At 48.3% G+C, this 21,859-nt stretch overlaps 1 long non-coding RNA gene across 1 annotated transcript in view; it reads left to right on the top strand.

Moving 5' to 3' along the window:
* LOC144381104 (uncharacterized) overlaps positions 1 to 14,729 on the top strand; it is a 30,567-nt gene extending 15,838 nt beyond the window's left edge. Inside the window, exon 3 of the long non-coding RNA XR_013445661.1 lies at positions 14,546 to 14,729. This is a non-coding gene — a long non-coding RNA (uncharacterized LOC144381104). The remainder of the gene's footprint in view (positions 1 to 14,545) is intronic.
* Positions 14,730 to 21,859: the final 7,130 nt, after the last annotated feature.

Raw genomic sequence — 21,859 nt, 5'->3', positions numbered from 1 at the left:
TGCTTGTGTTCCCTCTCTCGCTGTGTCTCTCTCTGTCAAATAAATAAAAATAAAATCTTTAAAAAAAAACAAAAAAACAAACAAAAAAACCACACATTGAAACTGATACTTCCCCTTCCAATCCATCACTCCAGGGGTCATTCTTCCCCTCATTCCTCTTTCTTTAGTTGTAATTCCTTTCTCCAAAAGTGAGAAACTTAACTCATATACCTTTACTTATTTGCTCAATCCTACAATTCACAGAAGGTAGATTTAGAATTGATAACTCCTATCCCTGTAAAAAGAAACCCAAACCAAACCAAACAAAAAAAAACCTTTCTATCTAGAATTGAGTATTTGTAGTTATTTTTGTCTTTAGACTGAGAGCACACAAAGAACCATATTCAAAAGTTATTCTGGTTCAGTTCTTTTCCCACCTTCAGTGTGGTTATGTTATTCCTTTGAAATACAGTTAGGCTAACTTGTTTCTCTTTGCAGTCTAATTTTTCTCTCATCCTTGTTGATTTGATTTGACTTTGGGTATACAAAACATTAATGTGGGGGTGCCTGGGTGGCTCAGTCATTAAGCGTCTGCCTTCGGCTCAGGTCACGGTCTCAGAGTCCTGGGATCAAGCCCCACATCGCGCTCCCTGCCCGGGGGGAAGCCTGCTTCTCCCTCTCCCACTCCCCCTGTTTGTGTTCCCTCTCTATGTCTCTCGCTGTCAAATAAAATCTTTAAAAACAAAACAAAACAAAACATTAATGTGATTCCAAAAGTCAGAACTGCGCAGCACATAACAATTCTTAAACGGATATAATATTGGCTGATCTACTGATGCACCCAGAAGGATAAGCCTTTTGCAGTTGATTTTTTTAGCTGGTTTGCCTGGTACTGAGGAAGGGTGTTGGGGTCCACATTGCTCCTCGTGATGTTAAAGTCAAGTAGCAGTGGCAGCCTGAGTCCTGCAAGAAAGGCTCGGCCCTTTTGCTAAGGAGGCTGGGAAGGGGAGGGAATGCTCTTGTTTAGGTGGCCATGGCATCGCTGCCGTGGGCTCCCGCCACTTGTGGGATGGTATCAGGTGCCCAGGACACTGTGTCTCCGGGTTCTGAGTCCTGCAGGCAGTAGTGGCTATACTGGGGAAGGATCCGCTGTGTGGTCCTAGGAGGCAGAACCATCAGCAATCAATGTTTGCACGGCGTCTGAGGCTCTTGCCCCTCCTGGGGCTCTGCAGGGGGGTGACCAGGTTGTGCCTTGGGAGATTCTCAGCCTTGGACAAGGATTAGTGTGTACAGGCATGGAAAACCCACAGAGCAAGCACGCAGAAACTCCTGGATGTAGACCTTGGCTTTTGAACTAGTTCTGTGGCAGAGGAGACCCACATTGCCACGAAGGTCTCACATTTCTAGCAACACTTAAATCAATATTGACCAAAGGTGCTGCCCAGATTCGAATCCAGGGAAATCAGACTTTGACCACACGGTCCTTCCCTCCTCTGAGGCAGGGCCATGTCCATTCCTCACGTCGGTCGGGGTGACAGAACCCTCCCTGGCTGTCCATGCTGGAAGGGGCTGGCTCTCCCAGGCCAGGGCCTTCACGGGTGAGCTATAGAGCAAGCATTTCCCTGAAACATGACGACAAGTTAGGTGGGGAAGATAGAAAATGCATGGTCCAGAAGCCCTCTTTTCTTACTCTTCCTCCTGACTTCCCTGAGGGGACCTTTACCCACATTTAAAATGGTCTGTTATGCTTCCTGCTTACAAAAAGCTTTCACAATTATCATCTCATCTAAACTGCACAGAAGCCCAAGATGCAGGTATGTGGCTGTCTGCATCTTAGGCGGGCCCCGCACGTGGGCTCTGGCCCATGGAGCCCCCCGCCCAGCTCCTGCCCGCCGCCCTTTCAGAGCCTGGGGAGGGAGGCGGTACCCACTCGGCGCACCGCATCACCGTTCAGCGGCAGCCTGGCATACTCTCTGATGTGTAATTAATAAATAATTAGCTTTCAGAAAGCAAACTTCTGGCTCATGTGTGTATATTCCAGGCAGAAGCAGTCTCTGTGGATGTACTTTGTCTGCGGGGAAGGGACAGGCCTTGTCTTGCTCTGACCCTCTCCTGACCTGGGAGGGTAGAAGCAGAGTTTCTCACCTGGTTCCTTTTCCTCCTGCTGCCAGAATAGAGAAAAGGTGTCATCTCACGCATCACCTATGTTCCTGAAGGCCTGGCAGGTGGCCTGCTGGAGGCGGCTGCAAAGGGCTCCTGGGCAGGAGCGCAGATCACTGCCTGGTGCAGACATTGCTCAGTGTACTGAGTGCAGGAAACTGAGTGTTTCCTCCTCTGGGCACATTTCAGGGACAGTTTCCCTGCCTTTCTAGATGCCCTGCTCAAGTGTGGAGATTCTCTAGTCAGAGGAGAAAGATGTCTCTCTCTGAACTAAGACACCCAGCAGGCAGCCGTGGTGTGGCCAGCGTGGGGTGCAGGCCCCCGGGCTTGGAGGGCAAGGCCTGGCTTCTTCCCAGTCCTGGGAGCCATGGAAGGAAAACCATTGCCGTGAGCAGCACGGAAGTGCATGTGCCTCGGGGCCCTGCCAGGCTGTGGGGCCCCAGGAAAGATAGGCACTGACCCCCGGTCTGAGGGGTTTTTTTCTTACTCATCTTTGTGTTCTCAGTCTCCACCTCCGCTTCCAAGTGGACGCCATACCACGCACGGCCACTTCCCTTCCCCACAGCCCGTTACGTCTGTGTCAGAGAATGTTGAGTGAGACTTCCGTTATTCTGGAATTGATGACGGGGGCCCAAATCTGAGGACAAGGGGATTCTAAGAGAGTTTTCCATTGCTGGGACCAGACCTCTCCCCTGGGGGCTTAACGAGATGGCCCAGAACTGGAGCGGCTCGCCAGTGGGCCAGGCAGCCCTGGCCATCATGACGCACCTTGGCCCAGCCGGGCCAGAGCATCTTTCTGTCTCAGGTGGTGGGCAGGAATTAGGCTGTCACCTGTGTCACTTACCGTGGAAGAAATAAAGAAGATAGCTGTTCAGCTGCAGAGACCTATAAAGACTGAGTGGAATTCCCGGGTGTTCTTTTTTTTTATGTTATGTTAGTCACCATACAATACTTCATTAGTTTTTGATGTAGTGTTCCATGATTCATTGTTTGTGCATAACACCCAGTGCTCCATGCAATACCTGCCCTCCTTAATACCCACCACCAGGCTCACCCCCCACCCCCGAAACCCTCAGTTTGCTTCCCGGAGTCCATAGTCTCTCATGATTTGTCTCCCCCTGATTCCCCCCCCCTTCATTTTTCCCTTCCTTCTCCTAATGTCCTCCATGCTATTCCTTATGTTCCACAAATAAGTGAAACCATATGGATAATTGACTTTCTCTGCTTGACTTATTTCACTTAGCATAATCTCCTCCAGTCCCAACCATGCTGATGTAAAAGTTGGGTATTCATCCTTTCTGATGGCTGAGTAATATTCCATTGTATATATGGACCACATCTTCTTTATCCATTCATCTGTTGAAGGGCATCTCGGCTCCTTCCACAGTTTGGCTATTGTGGACATTGCTGCTATAAACATTGGGGTGCATGTGCCCTTTCAGATCACTACGTCTGTATCTTTGGGGTAAATACCCAGTAGTGCAATTGCTGGGTCATAGGCTAGCTCTATTTTTAAGTTTTTGAAGAATCTCCACACTGTTTTCCAAAGTGGCTGTACCAACTTGCCCTCCCACCAACAGTGTAAGAGGGTTCCCCTTTCTCCACAACCCCTCCAACATTTGTTGTTTCCTGCCTTGTTAATTTTTGCCATTCTAACTCGTGTGAGGTGGTATCTCAATGTAGTTTTGATTTGAATTTTCCTGATGGCTAATGATGTTGAGCATTTTTTCATGTGTCTGTTAGCCATTTGTATGTCTTCTTCAGAGAAGTGTCTGTTCCTGTCTTCTGCCCATGTTTTGACTTGATTATTTGTTTTTTGAGAAGTTCTTTATAGATCTTGGATACCAGCCCTTTATCTGTAGTGTCATTTGCAAATATCTTCTCCCATTCTGTGGGTTGCCTCTTTGTTTTGTTGACTGTTTCCTTTGCTGTGCAGAAACTTTTTATCTTGATGAAATCTCAGTAGTTCATCTTTGCTTTTGCTTCCCTTGCCTTTGGGGACAGGTCTTGAAAGAAGTTGCTGTGGCCGATGTCAAAGAGGTTACTGCCTATGTTCTCCTCTAGGATTTTGATAGATTCCTGTCTCACATTTAGGTCTTTCATCCATTTTGAGTTTATCTTTAGTATGGCATTAGAGAATGGTCGAATTTCATTCTGTATATAGCTGTCCAATTTTCCCAGCACCATTTGTTGAAGAGACTGTTTTTTTTTTCTTCCATTGGATATTTTTTCCTGCTTTGTCGAAGATTAGTTGACCACATTGTTGAGGGTCCATTTCTGGGCTCTCTATTCTGTTCCATTGATCTATGTGTCTGTTTTTGTGCCAGTACCATGCTGTCTTGGTGATCACAGCTTTGTAATATAGCTTGAAATCAGGCAATGTGATGCCCCCAACTTTGTTTTTCATTCTCAACATTTCCTTGGTGATCCAGGTGTTCTTTTCATCTATTTCCAAGGGGACATTGACAACATAGTGGGTGATCACTTTTCCATGGCTCTGAGCCATGTCAAGAGCCCCCAGGGTTTGAGCCCTTGAGCCAGAGTGAAGATGTGATTCTGAGGAATGAGAGTGACATGCCTCCAAATCAGTGGTGTTTCTCTTCTCAATGGACAAAGCCATAGACAGAGTATCTTTTGCCTATGGTACGACCAACTGCAGCTTGAATGGGCCTGGTCCCATGGCTTTGGATCAGTACCCAGTGTCCTGGGCAGGGAGCCCCTCCATTCTGTCTGGTGAGCTGTGCCATTTTCCCTCCCTAGCCAGGCCCAGCTTCCCAGAGCCTGGGTACTCTCACACCTACTCCACTGGGCATGTGGTGCCAGAGTCCCAGGCCCATGGGAAAGATGAGACCTTCCTAAGTCTCCTCCAGGAAGACATTACCTGGCCCATCCTCAGGAATCTGCAGTGTGGGAGGATTGCAACTCTGGCCAGATTGCTGGAAGCACAGGATTCCTCTTCAATCCGTCTCCTAGCTCAGCAGGCTGTAGGGAAATTATCTCCCCCCAGATCGTGGACCTGCTAGTGCCAGTGTTGCAAGTGAAAAAAGCCAGTCCCCACAGAGAAGAAATCTGTTCTTTTATTAAACTTCAGTTTCAAGAAGAGAATTCCTTTTTTTCTAACCTTGCTCATGGTTTTCTACTGTGAATCTAGACAGGTCTAGAGACGGCACCATCCTTTTCTCTTTTCACCATCAAAGAGGACTGGGTCAGGAACAAGTTTCTGTTCCCCTGAAAATTGTGCATTCCCTTCCTTGGCACCAATGTCCCATGGCAGGGCTTCTCAAACTAAGGGAATCCCCAGCATTTGAAATGGTTAAAACTGCAGTTCAGGGGTGGGGACCATGGAGGCTTGCTTGTTCATTTCACCCTCCCTGCACAGACTGTCCTCCCACTTAGAAATCACAGTCCTCTTACCCTCTACCCGCAGGGTCTTTCAAACCAGGACTGACCACGTGGTATCCTATGGGGTTGTCTCATTTTGCCAACTGAGTGGAGATACCAGGAGCAGTCTGAAGCTTCGTGCCTTACCCAGACTGTGGTCAACTTCACTTCTGCCTCTACCAAAACCAAAATGAAAGTGGGGTGGGCAAGACCCATTGAGAAAAGGTTGAGGCTGGGCATTCCTTGCATCCTCAAAGTCAGGAAAAAGGCTGAAAGTCTCAGAAGCCCCTCACAAATGAAACACTGTCACTTGGAAATTTTGATGCTTCAGTTCTAAAAAAAAAAAAAGTGATTCCAAATGCAATTGTTGAGAAATCTAAGATCTAACTTATTGGAAGTGAGCTAGCAAACTGCCCCATCCTAAGCTGGGCCTAGAGTAAGTTCTGTGCCCAGAGCATTTCTGAGATGCATGAGTTTCTGTCTGCCTCACTCTGAGGATGAGAACTCTGGCATCTGACACCCCACAGATGTTCATCTGGACTTTGGCAACACCTTATAGCCTTCCACAGCGGCCCAGCTGGCTTCTACAAACAACGTAACCTTTCCTTTAGCTATCTAACTGTTAAGTGACATCTGGGAACTCTTAGCTTTTTTTTCTGGCACAGAACTGTTGGGGCCACCCGTGTGGATCCCCACAGCATCTCAGGCAAATTGGAGATGAAAGACAAGGGTTGGTCCCTCACATGGCAGCAGGACCTCCCTGCTAATGGTCCCAGAGAAAATGACAAATTTCTCCAAATCATCTGTTTCTCCAGTCTGGTAGACAGCCTTATGTCCCATGTGAGCATGGCACTTAGTCTGGGGCAACCTCAGAGGCCCCCCTGTCGGTGTTGTGCATTGCAGCACCCCACTTGCTTCTGTGGAATAGCTCAGAGGCTGAATAATAAGAGTACTTTTTTGTATTTAAAAAAAAAAAAAAGCTAGCTCAGAGCTGGTCCAGTTGTCACCTGCCATAACCCCAGCTCTTCTGCATCCTCCTTCCCCCAGTGATAGAAATGACTGGGTAGAGGACAAAGGGGGAGTCTGTGAGTCATGGCCTTTGTGGTAGGGCATATCTGAGATGGGAGGGAGTTGGGTGTGAGCTTCCAGAGCGTGGGGGAGAAGCTGACCTTCTATTCCCTTCTTCGACGTCTGCTTGGGCTGCCAGCCCATGGCGCTGCCCTCAGCCTATCTGAGCAGAAGCAAAGGGGAATGGGAGAAGCTGGCAGGACAGAGAGACAGCAGGGTTATGGAGTAGTCAGTTGTGACATTGTGATTTATAAGAAGAAATATGTATTTGGCCTTTCTCCCCATTCCTGGCAGAGGGCTCCTAAAACCCTTGGAATTTCCTAAGAGATAAGAGTGATAAGGGTATCTGGATATTCATAGCAATCTCCTTTCAACCACAACTGGGTTTATGTCAATAAGGTGACTTTTGGAAAGCACCTAAGGATGGGGTCTGGTTGCCAGGGAACCGACCATGATTAGGGGTTGGAACTTTCAGGGGAGACGTGGGGACTGGAGATGGAGTCAATTGCCAACGTCTAATGATGTCATCAATCATGCCTATGTAATGAAGCCTCCATAGAACCCCCAAAGAACCAGCTTTGAAGAGCTTCCAGGCTGGTGGACACGTGGAGAGGGTGGCAGGCCTGGAGAGAGCATGGAAGCAACACGCTTTACCCCCGCGGGCGTCTCTCCCACTGGCTGTTCCTGGGTTATAGCCTTTTGTAACATAGTGGTAATCTAGGAAGTCAAGTGTCTCTCTGAATTCTGAGAGACGTTCTAGCTAATTAATGGAGGCTAAGGAGGGTGTCATGGGAACCTCCGATTCACAGCCAGTTGCTCAGAAGCACAGGTGACACCCTGGCCTGGTGACCGGCATCTGGAATTTGGGGTGAGCAGCGATGGGGGATCTGACACTGTTTCCAGATAGATCATATCAGAACTGAGTTGGAGTAGAGGACACCAGCTGGTGCGGGAGAATAGCTTGGTATGGGGGGAAAGTCACACATCAGGACTTGTTTCAGAATTGTACCAGCTGTGGGCCAAGCAGTCACTCGCGAGGTGGCTGGTTTGAGTTGTCTAGCCAGTAGTCTCCGGGAAGTCTGCCGTGGGGCAGTAGCAGAGGCTGGGGTTGGGGGGAGGCACCCCTTCAGTGGAGCAGCTTCAGGATGTGGTGGAGGGAGAGGCGTGAAGGATGGACACCAGTGCCGCTCCTATGTGGATGCCCGGGGACAGCACGTCAGTGCAGGGGGCCTGGGAAACAGCCCTTGGTGTCTCTATGTTACCTACTTAACAGTTCCTTCCATGGTTCCCTGTCTCATCCGCTTTCCCTTTTTCTGTGCTTTTCTTTCTTCTTCCTTCTCTCTCTCTCTCTCCCTGGACTTTTGCTGGTATCTCTCTAAGAACATCAGGGTTGCAACCTTGGGGTCAAACGCAGGCTCTTCCTACTGGTCTCTGACAAGCAAGCGGGCTCTGGGAAGACTGAGTTACATTCTTTTGTCACTTGGTAAAAAAAAAAAAAAAGGTAGGCACATTCTCCTAAGCATCCTGAGAAGCTGTCATGGTCTGGCCACCAAACTCATTTTAAACCATTTATACTTTCATTCTCAGGGTGCCGAGTCTCCTAAAGTTTCTGCCTTATTTGGGAACCCCCTTTCAGGCTGATTTAGTCCAGTGGGATCCCAGGAGTAAAAGCTTCTCGGATGCCGTTAGGTAAACAAACACGGACACGAAGCAGCCTTCAGGGTGGACAGGCGAAGTTGGCATGGAAGACGAATACAGTTTCTAACTTCCCGGTGGGAGACCCATGGGGAAGTCAGATGCCTGCATCATGAAGCAAAGTTCAGGGTGTTAGAAATGGGAACCTAAAGAACTGACTTTTAGGAAAGAAAAGGGCAAATCACCGGAGGTGCAGGGCTAAGTACGTATGTTATAGTCCGGCGTGGGGGATTCAAACCCAGCCGTGGACTCCCGGCAGTCCCGGCTCTCCTCCCGGCGTCCTCCCTCCACTCCACACCGGGGCCCTCTCCCTGTCTGCCTCCTGGGGGTGTTATGAGGATCAAAGGAGAAGGTGGGTGTGGAAGGTGAAAGCACTCTCTAAATTGCTAAGTTGCTGAGAGCTGCCGTTGTCACTGCTGTTTCTAATAAAGAACAGACCTAAAACAGGCCATGGTGGGAAACTGAACCCAAGTAGAGACGGGAAGTTGGGCCATCTCCTGAATTTGGAGATTAGGGTTCACCCAACTGGTCCCGTGGTACCATTTGTTCAAGGATGAGCATAGGTCAGCAGAGTCTTTGCTCTGAGCCACGATCACTGTTCTCACATTTGTTGACTTTCAGGAGATCCCTTGTCTGTGGCTTGTGAAAGAAGGATGGACAGGAATACGCACAGATAAAAGGAGCTCCGGCTGGCCTCGGGGACGGGCAGGGGATGCCAGGGGGTCTGAAGTCTTGACTGACAGCCCTGATGATTTTTTGAGGCCCTTTCTTGATCTGTGAGTGCATGATACAAGGAGAGAGGAGGGGACGGGCTCCCCTCCTTTGGTTTTGACCCAGGCCAGTGGGCCTGAGCCTTTGGTGCTCCATCACGGGTGCCTCCATTGCTCTCAGCCATTCGGGAGCCAGGCCGCAGTGACTCTTTCCCAGACTCTTGATTTTTCTGCCTTCTCACTGTGTTTAGAGATCACCCACATGCTCGGTTAGACTCCCTGCGCACACAGCTTCAGAGTTGGGGCCCCCCCGCCCCTGCAAGGTGAGAGTCCTTCGTCCCTGCTGTGGCGTGAGGTACTGGAGGATTCCTGACGTGTGTGTGTGCATCACCAGCCCTGCGCAAGAGCGGTTCCCAGCGCTGGCTGCTACTAGTTGTCTTTAAGCCATTTTAGTATTTCCACGAGCTTTAGTTTCTTCAGCAGAGTTCCCATTCAAGGGTTTTGTTAAAGCGCCTTTGTTATTTCTGAACTGGAAAAATAAAGAAGGCATGTGTTTAACCACTTATAAAGCTCTGATTCTAAACAACTGCCCAATGATGCCTTAGAATCCTGGGGGTGGGCTGGAGGGGGCTCGGAGGTCCCTGGGACAGCAGGGTCCAGTCAGGAAAGCGGCAACTGCACCAGGTGTTTTAAACAGAGGGGATTCAATAGCAGAATTCATCATGGCGGTGTTAGGGACAGAGGCGCAAAATGCCAAAAGTCAGTCTAGCTGAAGATTAGTGACTGCTGGAATCTGCTCCCCCACCCCACCCCCCGGGACGGGAGGACTGAGAGGGGGAGTGTTATACGCAACTAATGAGTCATTGAACATTATATCAAAAACTAATGATGTACTCTATGTTGGCCAATTGAATAAAAAAAAAAAAAAAAAGAAAAAAGAAAGAAAGAAAGTGGCCCTACCCAGAGCTCATGACCGCTGCCTGAGCTGGAGCCCAGGATCCCACTAGAAGCGCTCCTACCTACCTTCCAGAGGCCAGAACCGTCACCTGGCCACACCCATCTGCAGAGAGGCTGGGAGGTGTAGTCCGCTGAGTGGCCGGAAGGAAAGGGAACCGACCCACTGGCCAACTCATCTCTGCCCATGTGGATAGAGGAGTCACCGTCAGGAGAGAACAGGGACCCTTCGGCAGCAACAGCCTCTAAGACCCTGTGCGTGCGCGCGCACGACACACACACACACACACACACACACACACACACACATGCCCTGCACAGTAAGGTGGGCGGATTGGAAAGCTGAGTTCCGCTAGCCCCCTCTGTTCCACTGCCCTTCCCTTCCCCTCGCTGGCCCTCTGCAGTGAGGCTAGCTGAAATCTGTGTGCTCTGTTTTCAGGGGGCGCTGGCCCAGCGCCAGCCCTGGTGGAAGAGCCAGCTGTTCGTCCAGGAGCCAGTGCTGTTTGGGACCTGGGATGGTGTGTTCACGTCTTGCATGATCAACATTTTTGGGGTTGTCCTTTTCTTGAGGACTGGCTGGCTGGTGGTGAGTGACAAGTTAGTGGCCCTGCAGTTTCTCGTGGGCCCGTGACATGGAAAGCCCTGCGCTCTTGGTCATTCCTCAGCTCAGGCGTCAGATTCCCGAACCACGGATGCTCCAGAGCACGAAACAAGAAGCAAGCACATGGCATAGTTAGCATTGCTATTTAAACGAGAATCCTGAGAACCTAGGCCTCAGACAAAGGCTCCGAGGGAAGCTTCACCATGGATTTCAGTTATAGGAACTCAGAAATAGAAATAGGAGCACAGAAGTCAGGGCACATCATGGATGGAACTGGGGGTGGATCAGAGAAGGCAGACTGGTGGCAACTTTGCCTCCAGTTGGTGACCCTCTCCAGCTTTTCTTCAACTTGACTCATGCCCTCCTGGTGGCACCAGCTCCTCCATCCACACGGTCACCTTCCCCTGTGACCACAGACCCCATGTGTAAGGCTGCACATAGCCGTGTTGGGTCAGAGGTGCGTGAGATGGGGGGGGGGGCAGTTTGCTTCTTCCGTACAGAGAACAAAGGCCTCTTCTTTGTGTCTTCTGTGAAGGCATCTTGGGACCTTCCAAGCAGATGTGTGTCCTGAGCAGGGGTCTGAGCCCTTCACACGGGGCCTTTTCCCTGGGACTTCTGTAAACTAAACAGGCTGCTCGAAACTAAGTGTAACCAGTCAGGAATTACGGACGAGCACCTGCTGTGTTCCAGGCTCTACTATGTGATTACAGAATAGAAGGCCCGGTTCCCCCCCCCAGTGGGCAAACAGCCCTGCTGGGTAGATTTCACATCAGGAATCCAAGTGACGTCTCAAGGCCGTGTGGGCTCCCTCAGGAGTTGAACAGGCTGTGAATGTATGGTTGCTAAGGGGTTCAGGAAAGTTTCCTGGAGGAGACATGGTTCCGCCAGGCTCTGAAAGGTGAGCTGGATTGCACGGGTAAAAGAGAAAGCGGGCCATTCAAGGTGTGGAATGTACTAGTCAGGGTTCTTCAGAGAAACAGAGCCAGTACCAATAGGAGACATATATCTGTAAGAGATATATAGGACATCCTATATATATGATTGTGGGGTCTGGCGAGTCCTAGTGAGACTCAGGTAAGAACTGAGGTTGCAGGCTTGAGGCCAAAGGCTGGGAACACAGAATTTCTGTGTTGCAGTCTGGCTACAGAATTCTTTCTTCTCTGGGAAACCTCAGTCTTTGCTGTTAAAACCTTCAACAGTTTGGATGAGGCCCACCCGCATTAGGGAGGGTAATCTCTTTTATCTAAAGCCTCCTGACTGTAAATGTTATTCACAGCTAAAAATACATTTACAGCAATATCTAGACTGCTGTTTGATTAAACAAATGGTCACCACAGCCCATCCAAGTTGACACAGAAAATTAACCATCACATGGGCAAATTCTGGGGGAGTAAAGGTGCACTGTAGTGGGGTGTATGTGGTTCTCAGCCTCTCAGGAGGCCTGGGTGTTGCCACACCGCCCTGAGCTCTTGCTCCACTCTGTACGTAGGTCCTTAGCTCAGGGTTCAGCCTTAGTCATGGCCTGGGTGGGTCTGAATTTTTTTTTTTTTTTATTATTAGCATATGGAAAGCTTAAAGTAGAATCAGCAACCTCCCTAGCATGGATGTTAAGAATTCAGGCCTCTTACATCCCTCCCAAACTTACAGGGGTTCCTGCTTACAAAAACCCAAAGTCTCCAGCTCGGACTCCTTGTCCTGCAGGCAGATTTAGGCATCTGGGATCCACCTCTGCTTTTGTCCCTTCCTAAAGGCCACCTCACTGCCCAGAACCTCTCCAGCCTGCGTCCAAGGGAGGCCCGTCAATCTGACTGCTGTGGCAGAGGAAGGCCCGGCCAGTGACAGCTGGGCCTCTGGTCTCTGCTTCATGCAGGGGGTAGTTATGGAATGGTAGAAAGAGAAAAAGGTAAGCTCTCTATTTTTTTTTAAGTATGCTCTACATCCCACGTGGGGCTCAAACTTACCACCCCGAGATCAAGAGTTGCACGCTCTACCGACTGAGCCAGCCAGGCGCCCCTAAGCTCTCTATTTGGATTCTTAAGTCTTTAAGGGCCTCTTCTTAACCCTCCCACTGGGCTATTTTTTTTGGGAAATGGCTATCCAGAAGTGTCGGTCCCATCCCCAAAGTGAAGGTACAAGTCGCGTTACATTTTCTATTGCTGCATAACACATGACTCCAATAACTAGTAGCATAAGGCAAAAATGTGTATTATCTTATAGTTGCTGTGGTCCAGGGACCCAGCTGCAGCTTAGCCGGGTGCCTCTGGCTCGGGGTCTCTGCTGGGGATGGCGCCAGGCTGTCCGTCAGGGCGCCATCCCACCTGAAGGCTCTGCCCCCGAGGATCTGCCTCCAGGATCACCTGCGGGGCTGTCGGCCGGCCTGTCACGTGGGCCTCTTCCTAGGGCTGCCTCCCTACCTGCAGCTGACTTCCCGGGGCTGAGCAACCTATGAGACAGCGCGCACCCAAGACGAGAGCCAGGGTCTTTTAATATCCTCATCTCAGAAGCGATATCCCTTTACTTCCGCAGTGTTCCGTTCATTCGAAGTGAGTCGCCAGGTCCAAGCCCAACTGGAGGGGAGGAGATTACACAGGGCATGCGCGCGAGGGGCTGGGGGGAGCGGGGAGGGGGGGCCCGGGGGCCGACTTGGAGGCTGCCTAGCGCACGAATACATCGGCTTGCCCTGAAGTGATCTCTGTTTGTCGGCTCTGGCATTCATTTTACCTGAAAAATCGCATCTGATCATGGAAAAAAAGGCAAATGTGAAATGGCAAAAATAAGATAGAACTTCTAGGAGGTGGCATAAAACTCGAGTCAGGAGATGTCACGCCAGATGATTTTCAAATCGACAATATGAACCCTAAAGAATAATTTGGCAGCTCGCTTATGACTTGGAAGATGTTAAAGTGGCAGTTTTGGTATGAAAACTCAAAGATTGGTGCAGGATATCTTTTTTTTTTTTTTAAGATTTTGTTTGTTTATTTGAGATGAGAGAGAGCACAAGCTGGGGGCAGTGGGAGAGGGAGAAGCAGACTCGCTGCTGAGCAGGGAGCCTGATGCGGGGCTCGATCCCAAGATCCTAAGATCATGACCTGAGCCGAAGGCAGACACTTAACTGACTGAGCCATCCAGGTGCCCCACAGGCTATCTTATTATCACATGCAAACAATTTGAAAGCATGAACGGAGAAAGAAAACAGTTATTCTATAATTTCATTAAAAAATATAAAATCAGCAAAAGAAGAAACTGAATAAAGGCTAATAAAACATCATCCCGCTCTCTTGGCACTCCCAGTGCAGAGGTAAAGCTGGGCTTGGAAGCGGACCCAGTATGATAAGTACTGTGGTACTTCTAAGTACCTGGATACTTATAAGAGTACTGTAAGAGCCGGAGGAAGCCCCTCACTACTGAGCCTTAAGTGAAGCTGTCAAGGAGGTGGAGTGAGCGGGGCGCCTGGGTGGCTCAGTTGGTTGAGCGACTGTGTTCGGCTCAGGTCATGATCCTGGAGTACCGGGATCGAGTCCCACATCGGGCTCCCTGCTCAGCGGGGAGTCTGCTTCTCCCTCTGACCCTCCTCCCTCTCATGCTCTCTGTCTCTCATTGTCTCTCTCACAAATAAATAAAATCTTAAAAAAAAAAAAAAAGGAGGTGGAGTGAGCAGGAAAGGCATGGTGGGGAAGAGCATGGGACTTCCGGCCAGGGCATGGGGATGAGGACTGGGGGGTGGAGAGGGGCGGATTAGGAGGGGCCTCACGAGTGCCCTATTGGTGGTGGGGAGTCATTGAAGGGTTTGAAGCAAGGACGTTGTCCTTCATCTGGAATTTCTTCCAGGCCTTACTCTTGTGGGCTGCCTCAGTCCTTTCCCAGTGCCTCACCTCTGCCCGGCTCTTGGTCCCCCACCCCTGTGGCAGCCCTGGGGGGCGTGGGGGGAGGTGGTCAGTGCTCCTGGGAGGGCCTCCCGTCCTAACCCCTGACCTTGCTGCTTGCTGTTCTGTTGCAGGGAAACACAGGAGTGCTCCTGGGCATGTTTCTGGTGTCCTTCGTCGTCCTAGTGGCCCTCATCACTGTGCTGGCTGGCGTCGGCGTCGGGGAGCAGTGTGGTGTTGGCAGCGGGGGCGTCTACGCGATGATCTCCTCGGTCCTCGGCGGGCAGACCGGAGGCACCATTGGGCTGCTGTACGTGTTCGGACAGGTGAGCCTGGGCAGCTGGGGCAGGGGAGCTGGGCCCGGAGGCCATCGGCATGTGGGATCTGTTCCCTGGCTTGGCTGTTAGCCACCATCTTCTTGTCCATGTTCCCGTTGGATCTGGGGAGAGGCAAGGTGGGGCAGTTGCCTCCATTTTATAGAGGGGCAGATGGGGGCTCTGAGAGGAACTCAGAGAGCCTCGCCCTCTGTCCAGGGCCCTGACCCAGAGTCCGGTGCTCCTTCCTCCCCACCTCTGGTGCCTCGTGCAGTCCTGATTTGCCCTGGAAGGCAGGGCCTGGGCTGGGACTGTTCTTGCTGCCTGTTCTCGGGAGGGGAGTGCAGAACAGTGGCCAGAGCCCACGTGGCAGCCGGGTAGCCCCGTCCCTGGGGCACTTTCGTGCTGAAGAAGGGACATTTTACCTTCCTGACTTTCCTGGAAGCGGGCACTTCTCAGATGAGCTGGAGCTCTGGGCTCATTGATCGCTTGCTGGCCTTGTGGGGGGAGGCCAGCCGAGAGCCCCTGTGTGGGCGCCCTGTCTGAGAAGGGGGATCCTAACGGGGAGGTGGTGTGGCGGGGACGCCGGCTCTCAGAACACCGGGGAGCAGGGAGAAGTGCGGAGGCTTATTTAGCTGAAACACAGGGGCGGTGACCTAATGCTGAGGACACAAAGCACAGGCTTTAAGAAGCGGCTCTTTGTCAGCACTCGTTGGCTTGAAAAAGGCTTTTATGTTGGTGCAAAGGGTGGTGGGTGGTTGAGAAAACAGTTTAAAGGAAAGAATTTGTCTAAGTAAGAGTACAAGAGTCTCCTCAAAGAAAGCATAGGTTTTATTTCTTTTATTTTTCTTTTTCAGCAGCAGGGACAGGGTATTTTAGCCCAAGTACATCTGATTCTCCAACAGCACAAAGTTGTGTGTGTGTGTGTGTGTGTGTGTGTGTGTGACATGCCTGGAAGGCAGAGAGATTGTCACTGCACTCTTAAAAACCACTTACTTGCCTTTTTACGCCTAGTAGTTTGGGAGGTGAGTGGTAAATGCCCAGTTTACTTTATTACCCTGGGGATTTGTCTATTGGATTTTTACTTCTGTGCTATCTCATAGGCAAGCAGGTTGTAGCCCCACTCTCTGGGGAGACCAGCTTGCCCGTGGTGGCAGCAGATGCCAGGACAGGGGACCAGCGGGGGGTGGGAGGGGGAGAGGGAGCTGGGATGTTGAGTGTTTTCTGTGCGCTGGCAGCTGCTGTTTGGGCCTTTGGGCCTTGGTCAGAAACACTGGGCCCCTGTGGTCAGCGTCCTCAGCACGCCTCTCCTTCGCCTGCAGCTGACCTTGGGCTGGGCTCTCTGATCAGGGTGCCGCTGCTGCATAATCCCTTTTACATGCTATTGCATTCAGTTTGCTGCGGTTTTGTTGAGGAATTTGGCACATGTATTCATGAGGGATATTGGTCTGTAGTTTTCTTGTGATATCTTTGTCTAGTTTTGGTATCATGATAAAGCTGGCCTAATAGAATGAGTTGGGAGGTGCTCCCTCCTCTTCTATTTTTTGGGAAGAGTTTCTAAAGGATTGGTGTTAATCCTTCTTTAAATGTTTGGTGAAGTGTAGTGGTGAAACCATCTGGTCCCAGGCTTTTCTTTGTAGGAAGTTTTCTTTTTTTTTTTTAAAGAGTTACTTATTTGAGAGAGAGAGAGAGAGAGAGTGCGTGAGAGCAGGGGAAGGGTGGAGGGAGAGGGAGAGAGAGACTCTCAAGCAGACGCCCTGCTGAGTGGGGAGCCCCATGAGATCATGACCTGAGCTGAAATCAAGAGTTGGCCGCTTAACTGGCTGAGCCACCCAGGCACCCCTGTAGGAAGTTTTTGATAACTAATTCAATCTCTTTACTTACACAGGCATATTCCGATTTTCTATGTCTTCCTAAGTCAGTTTTGGTAGTTTGTGTCTAGGAATTTGTCCATTTCATCTCAGTTATATAATTTATTGGCATATAATTGTTCATAGATTCCTTATAATCCTTTTACTTTTTGTAAGATTGGTGGTAGTGTCTTTCCTTTCATTCCTGATTTTAATCATTTGAGACTTTTCTCCCTTTTTTTTAGTCAGGCTAGTTAAAAGCTTGACTGCAAAGAAACAATTTTTGGTTTTGTTGATTTTTCTATTGTTTTTCTGGCCCCAATTTATTTCTGCTCCCGTCTTTATTATTTCCTTCCTCTTGCTTCCTTTCGGTTTAGTTTGCTCTTCTTTCTCCAGTTTCTTAAGGTAGAAGGTTAGGTCATTGATTCGAGATCCTTCTTCTTCTGGGTTGTGGTTGGGGTCTCTGAGGGTCCCTATTCATGGTTCTTACTAACCTCTAACCTCCCCTCGTCAATCCAGGGCATGAATACATTCATTTTATTTATTTATTTTTATTATTTTTACATTCATTTATTTTTAATGATTGCCAGAGTAGATTGCATGTTTGCCCTAGAGCACAGCTCAGGAAACTTCTACCATAAAGGGCCAGATAGTAAATACTTTAGTTTTTATGAGTCATACATCTCTGTCACAACTGTTCAATTCTGCTATTGTAGTTCAAAAGCAGCCTTAGACAGTAAGAAAAACTGGGCATAGCTGTGTTCCAATAAAACTTTATTCCCCAAACAGGCAGCAAGCAGGATTTGTCCAGCAGGTTAAAGTTTGCTAAACCGTTGCTTTAGGCATAACAATTTAGAAGAGATAGGGGCGCCTGGCTGGCTCAGTCAGTAGTGCTTGTGACTCTTGATCTCAGGGTTGTGGGTTTGAGCCCCACGTTGGGTGTGGAGATTACTTAAAAATAAAACCTTTAAAAAAAAATTTAGGGGCGCCTGGGTGGCTCAGTCGTTAAACGTCTGCCTTCGGCTCGGGTCATGATCCCAGGGTCCTGGGATCGAGCCCCACATCGGGCTCCCTGCTCAGCGGGAAGCCTGCTTCTCCCTCTCCCACTCCCCCTGCTTGTGTTCCCTCTCTTGCTGTATCTCTCTGTCAGATAAATAAAATCTTTAAAAAAATAAAAAATAAAAAATAAAAAAATAAAAAAATTTAGAAGATACAAATGCTTAAAATTATTATTTTTAAAGCTTACAGAATCTTTTCATTGCCCCGCATCCTCCCAAATCCTCTTCATCTATCTGAGGTATTGGTGGCTGGCCTGCCGGGTGTAAGACCCCTTGGCTAGCAGGGGAAACGGACCTGGAGCCCCTCCTCACTCGCTGCCCCTCTCACTTTTGTGGGCCTGAGCGTTTCTTTGGGGTTGCTTACCCTGGATACCAAAATGGACAGCTTTAGCCTGCACCGCTTGTCTAAAAGCATTGATTACTGGCTTCCAGGCTCTGTGCTGGGATCTGTGCACAAACAGTGGAGAACCAGAGAACTCTCCAGACCCCGTAGAGGCTGGAGTTTTGTTTTGGGAGTTAACATGGAAGTCAAGCAGCTCGAACCTTAAAGAAGGATTTCGTGTCAGAAGGGGAGGGTGTGGAGGGCAGCTCTGGTCTGCCAGGTAGGTACCCAGAGATGAAAAGCCAAATGCCCATGATTTCCGTGAAGGTGCAGTTGTGGTATCCCAAATACCTTGGAATGGAGGTGTTCCACCCTGAAAGAAGGGCACATTCTCTCTGTGAAATGGTGGGTGACGCCCCCTGCTCCCTGCGGCGGAGGGTTAGAAGTTTCTCCGCAGAGAATGAAAAGGGGAAAGGGATGTCTGTGGTTATGAACTTTAAAAGGTGATAAAAATACTTAAAAAATATAACAAACTCTGAGGGTGCTTATACATTAAACAGGTCAACAGGGATGTTTTCCAATGAAGTGGAGTATTCGTGGTTGGAAGAGAGGGTGGCTGGGCTGCTCTGGGGAGGGCCTGCCGTGCTGTTGTCCACACCCCTGTGGGGTATGGTGTCAAGCTCACAAGCGGTGTTGGGGGAGCCTTGCAGCCTAGACGCACAGTGCTCTCTGCGCCCAAGTGTAGTGTTTGCATATACACAACAGTACTCTTCATATGTTTGTTTTTATTTTTCCTTTATAAAATTCTTTTATGGGGCACCTGGGTGGCTCAGTAGGTTAAGTGTCTGCCCTCCGCTCAGGTCATGATCCTGGGGTCCTGGGATCGAGTCCTGCCTCAGGCTCCCTGCTCAGTGGGGAGCCTGCTTCTCCCTCTCCCTCTGCCCCTCCCCCTGCTTGTGCTCCATCTCTCTCTCTCAAATAAATAAATAAAATAAAATAAAATAAAATTCTTTTAAAGTTACAAAATGATGTTCATTGTAACCAGTCAACCTACTGGAGATAATGTAAAGAGAAAGGTCATTTCCCTCCCCGTCCTGAGTTAACCAGTGTGAACACCTATCCTCCTCTTCCATCACCTTCCCTGTGCTCATGTATGTGAATTTATGATTGTTGAAGTGCTTGCTTGTTTTTACAAACATGGGGACAGAGTTCATACTCTATTCCATGGCTTGTATTTCTCACTTAACAGTAATTCATAGCTATTCCTCAAGGTCAGTCTTTATTTTTTTTAATTTAAATTCAATTAGCCAACATATAGTACATCATTAGTTTCAGATGTAGTGTTCAGTGATTCATCAGTTGCACATAACACCCAGTGCTCATCACATCACATGCCCTCCTTAATGCCCATCATCTGGTTACCCCACCCTCCCCAACCCCCTCCCTTCCGCAACCCTCAGTTTATTTCCCAGCTTAGCATTGCATAATATGAATGTACCATAATTCATGGCACATTCATCTTCTCTATTCATGCTTTTACTCTCTCTTCTGTAAGAGTAGGTGTATTTCTTTTCTCATTGCTAAAAATCTGTATTTTTTTCATTTTTTCTTTTCTTAATCAGATTGCCAGGTGTTTATGTATTTTATTTATCTCTTAAAGGATTAGCCTTTATTTTTACTTTTTTAAAAAGATTTTATTTTTAAGTAATCTCTACGCCCAGCATAGGGCTCAAACTCATGACGCTGAGATCAAGAGTTGCACGCTCTACCTACTGAGCCAGCCAGACACTCCTTAAACGATCAGCTTTTATTCTCTGTATCCTTTCTTTGCTATTTCATATTTCCTTTTATTAAATACCTCCTCCTACTATCTTTTGTTTATATTGATCTTTTTTATCACATCTGAAGTTAAGTATTTTATTTTTTTCTGCCTTTTTCAACTAATAGAAATATTTAGGGTTAAACTTTGTTTTTTCCCTTCTGAATGCAGGATTAGTGTGCCTCTCAAGTTTTAGAATACAGTATTCTCCTTTTCATTACTTTCTAGATAATTTGAAATTTAAAAAACTTCTTATTTTGTCAACATGGTTCAAATTTATTTCTATTATATTTTTCCCCCTTGTTGATTTGGAAGTTCTACTTTGCTTTTTGATCTGAGAATAGTCATAGTCCACCCTTAGAAAAGCCATAATTATACTTTTCCTATAGTTCCCAAACAAGCAGCCTTGCTTACTATGTTCCTCCACCTAGCAAATATGAAATCTCTGTAACACTTTTACTTACCCACATTCCATCAATACCCTCACCTCCTATCCCCAGGCTCTTAGATTTTGAGAAGACAATTTAATTTGGGGCTGTTATTGTTTTCCCTCAAAGTAAGTCTCTTTGGTTTAAGAATCCTTACTTACAAGTTACTTTGCAAATTTCCAGTGACATTACCATCATGTATTTAGCATTAACAAAATATTTTTTTAAAGATTTATTTATTTTAGAGAGAGAGTGAGAGAGAGAACGCGGGAGGGGCAGAGGGAGAGGGAGAGAGAATCTCAGGTCGACTCCGCACAGAGTGCAGAGCCGGATGCGGCGCTTGATCCCACGACCCTGAGATTATGATGACCTGAGCCAAGAGTCGGACGCTTAACTGACTGTACCACCCAGGCTCCCCAAGCGTTAGCAAAGTATTTTATGAAATTCATGGCTAACTACTGTTTCCTCTTGTTCAGTAGCTAATAACAATAGAGTAAGAATGATAATGCCAATAGCTAGTATCTCTATAACTCCAACTATGAGCCAGATATAGTCCTAGGACCTTACATGAATTTTATATATATAATTATAAATAACCCTCACAATAACCTTTGAAGCAGGTACTGTTATTATTTGTGTTTCACAGATGAAGAAATGAAGCACAGAGAGCTTAAAACACTTTCCCAAGCCCCACAACTAGGACTGGGAGCCACAGGGTCAGGCCCTCATCAGCTCTCACAGTCCATCCTAACCACCATGCCCTTTCCCACAGCCTCCAGAGGGCTTTCCTGGTTGTTTTGTTCCTGGCCACTTTGGGCTAAAAAGTGATTTTACGTGGAAACCTGAGAGAGGAGACCCTCTGCGGGAGCTACTGGAAACAAAAGGCGGGCTTTAGTGCTCGGCCCACTTCCTGGGAGCAAATTCTGTGTTCACCAGCTAGGAAAGCCAACAGTTGGTTGGGAAGCTCCAGGTGTAAATGGTTGCATTCAAGTCCTGGTGTCACCTCTGCATGTTTGAGACCTCAGACACCTGGGAAGGGGATGATCGTCCCTGCATTGTTATCATTTGGTTTTTCAACTCTGATATATCTGACCATGAGGGGTCCTGTTGGCCTGGCCACATACTGATGGAATAGCAGCATCGTTATCGCCAGCACGCTCTTGGTATTTAGTCAAGGGTAAGTTTGAGTCATGAGGTGAAGGCAGGAAAACATACAAGTCTCTCTCTCATCTCCCTCTCAGGGCTGACTGTCTTTCTCCTACATTTATTGGGCTTCCCCCCTCACCCATATATAGCCAGAAATGCCTCCTGTAAGTTTGGGGAACACAGATGATGATGATATGTCTAGTTGCAGAATGAGCTGATCTCATTGAAGAATGGGGCCTCCTTTGTGAGTGTCTCTCCAGTATGGAAATTACATTGCCCTTCTGGTCTTAACCTAAAAGAGCTGGAAATTAATGGTGCCTGCTTCCCAGAACACTTTTCATACAGTCAACATATCACAAAGTATTTATTGAATGCTTGCAACATAGTTAGGAAATGCAGGGGCTTTGAAGAAGTGTAATCAGCATAGAAATTTTTGTTTTTTAGAATGTTTGCATTCTTGGTGGCTTGGGGTAGGGGACAGACTTATATGCATGAAATAAGAATAGACTAT

The sequence above is a fragment of the Halichoerus grypus genome, chromosome 1 (genome assembly GCF_964656455.1).
Source record: "Halichoerus grypus chromosome 1, mHalGry1.hap1.1, whole genome shotgun sequence".
NCBI lineage: Eukaryota > Metazoa > Chordata > Mammalia > Carnivora > Phocidae > Halichoerus > Halichoerus grypus.
Note: the sequence above shows the minus strand (reverse complement) of the source record. Positions and strands in the feature narration are given on the sequence as shown.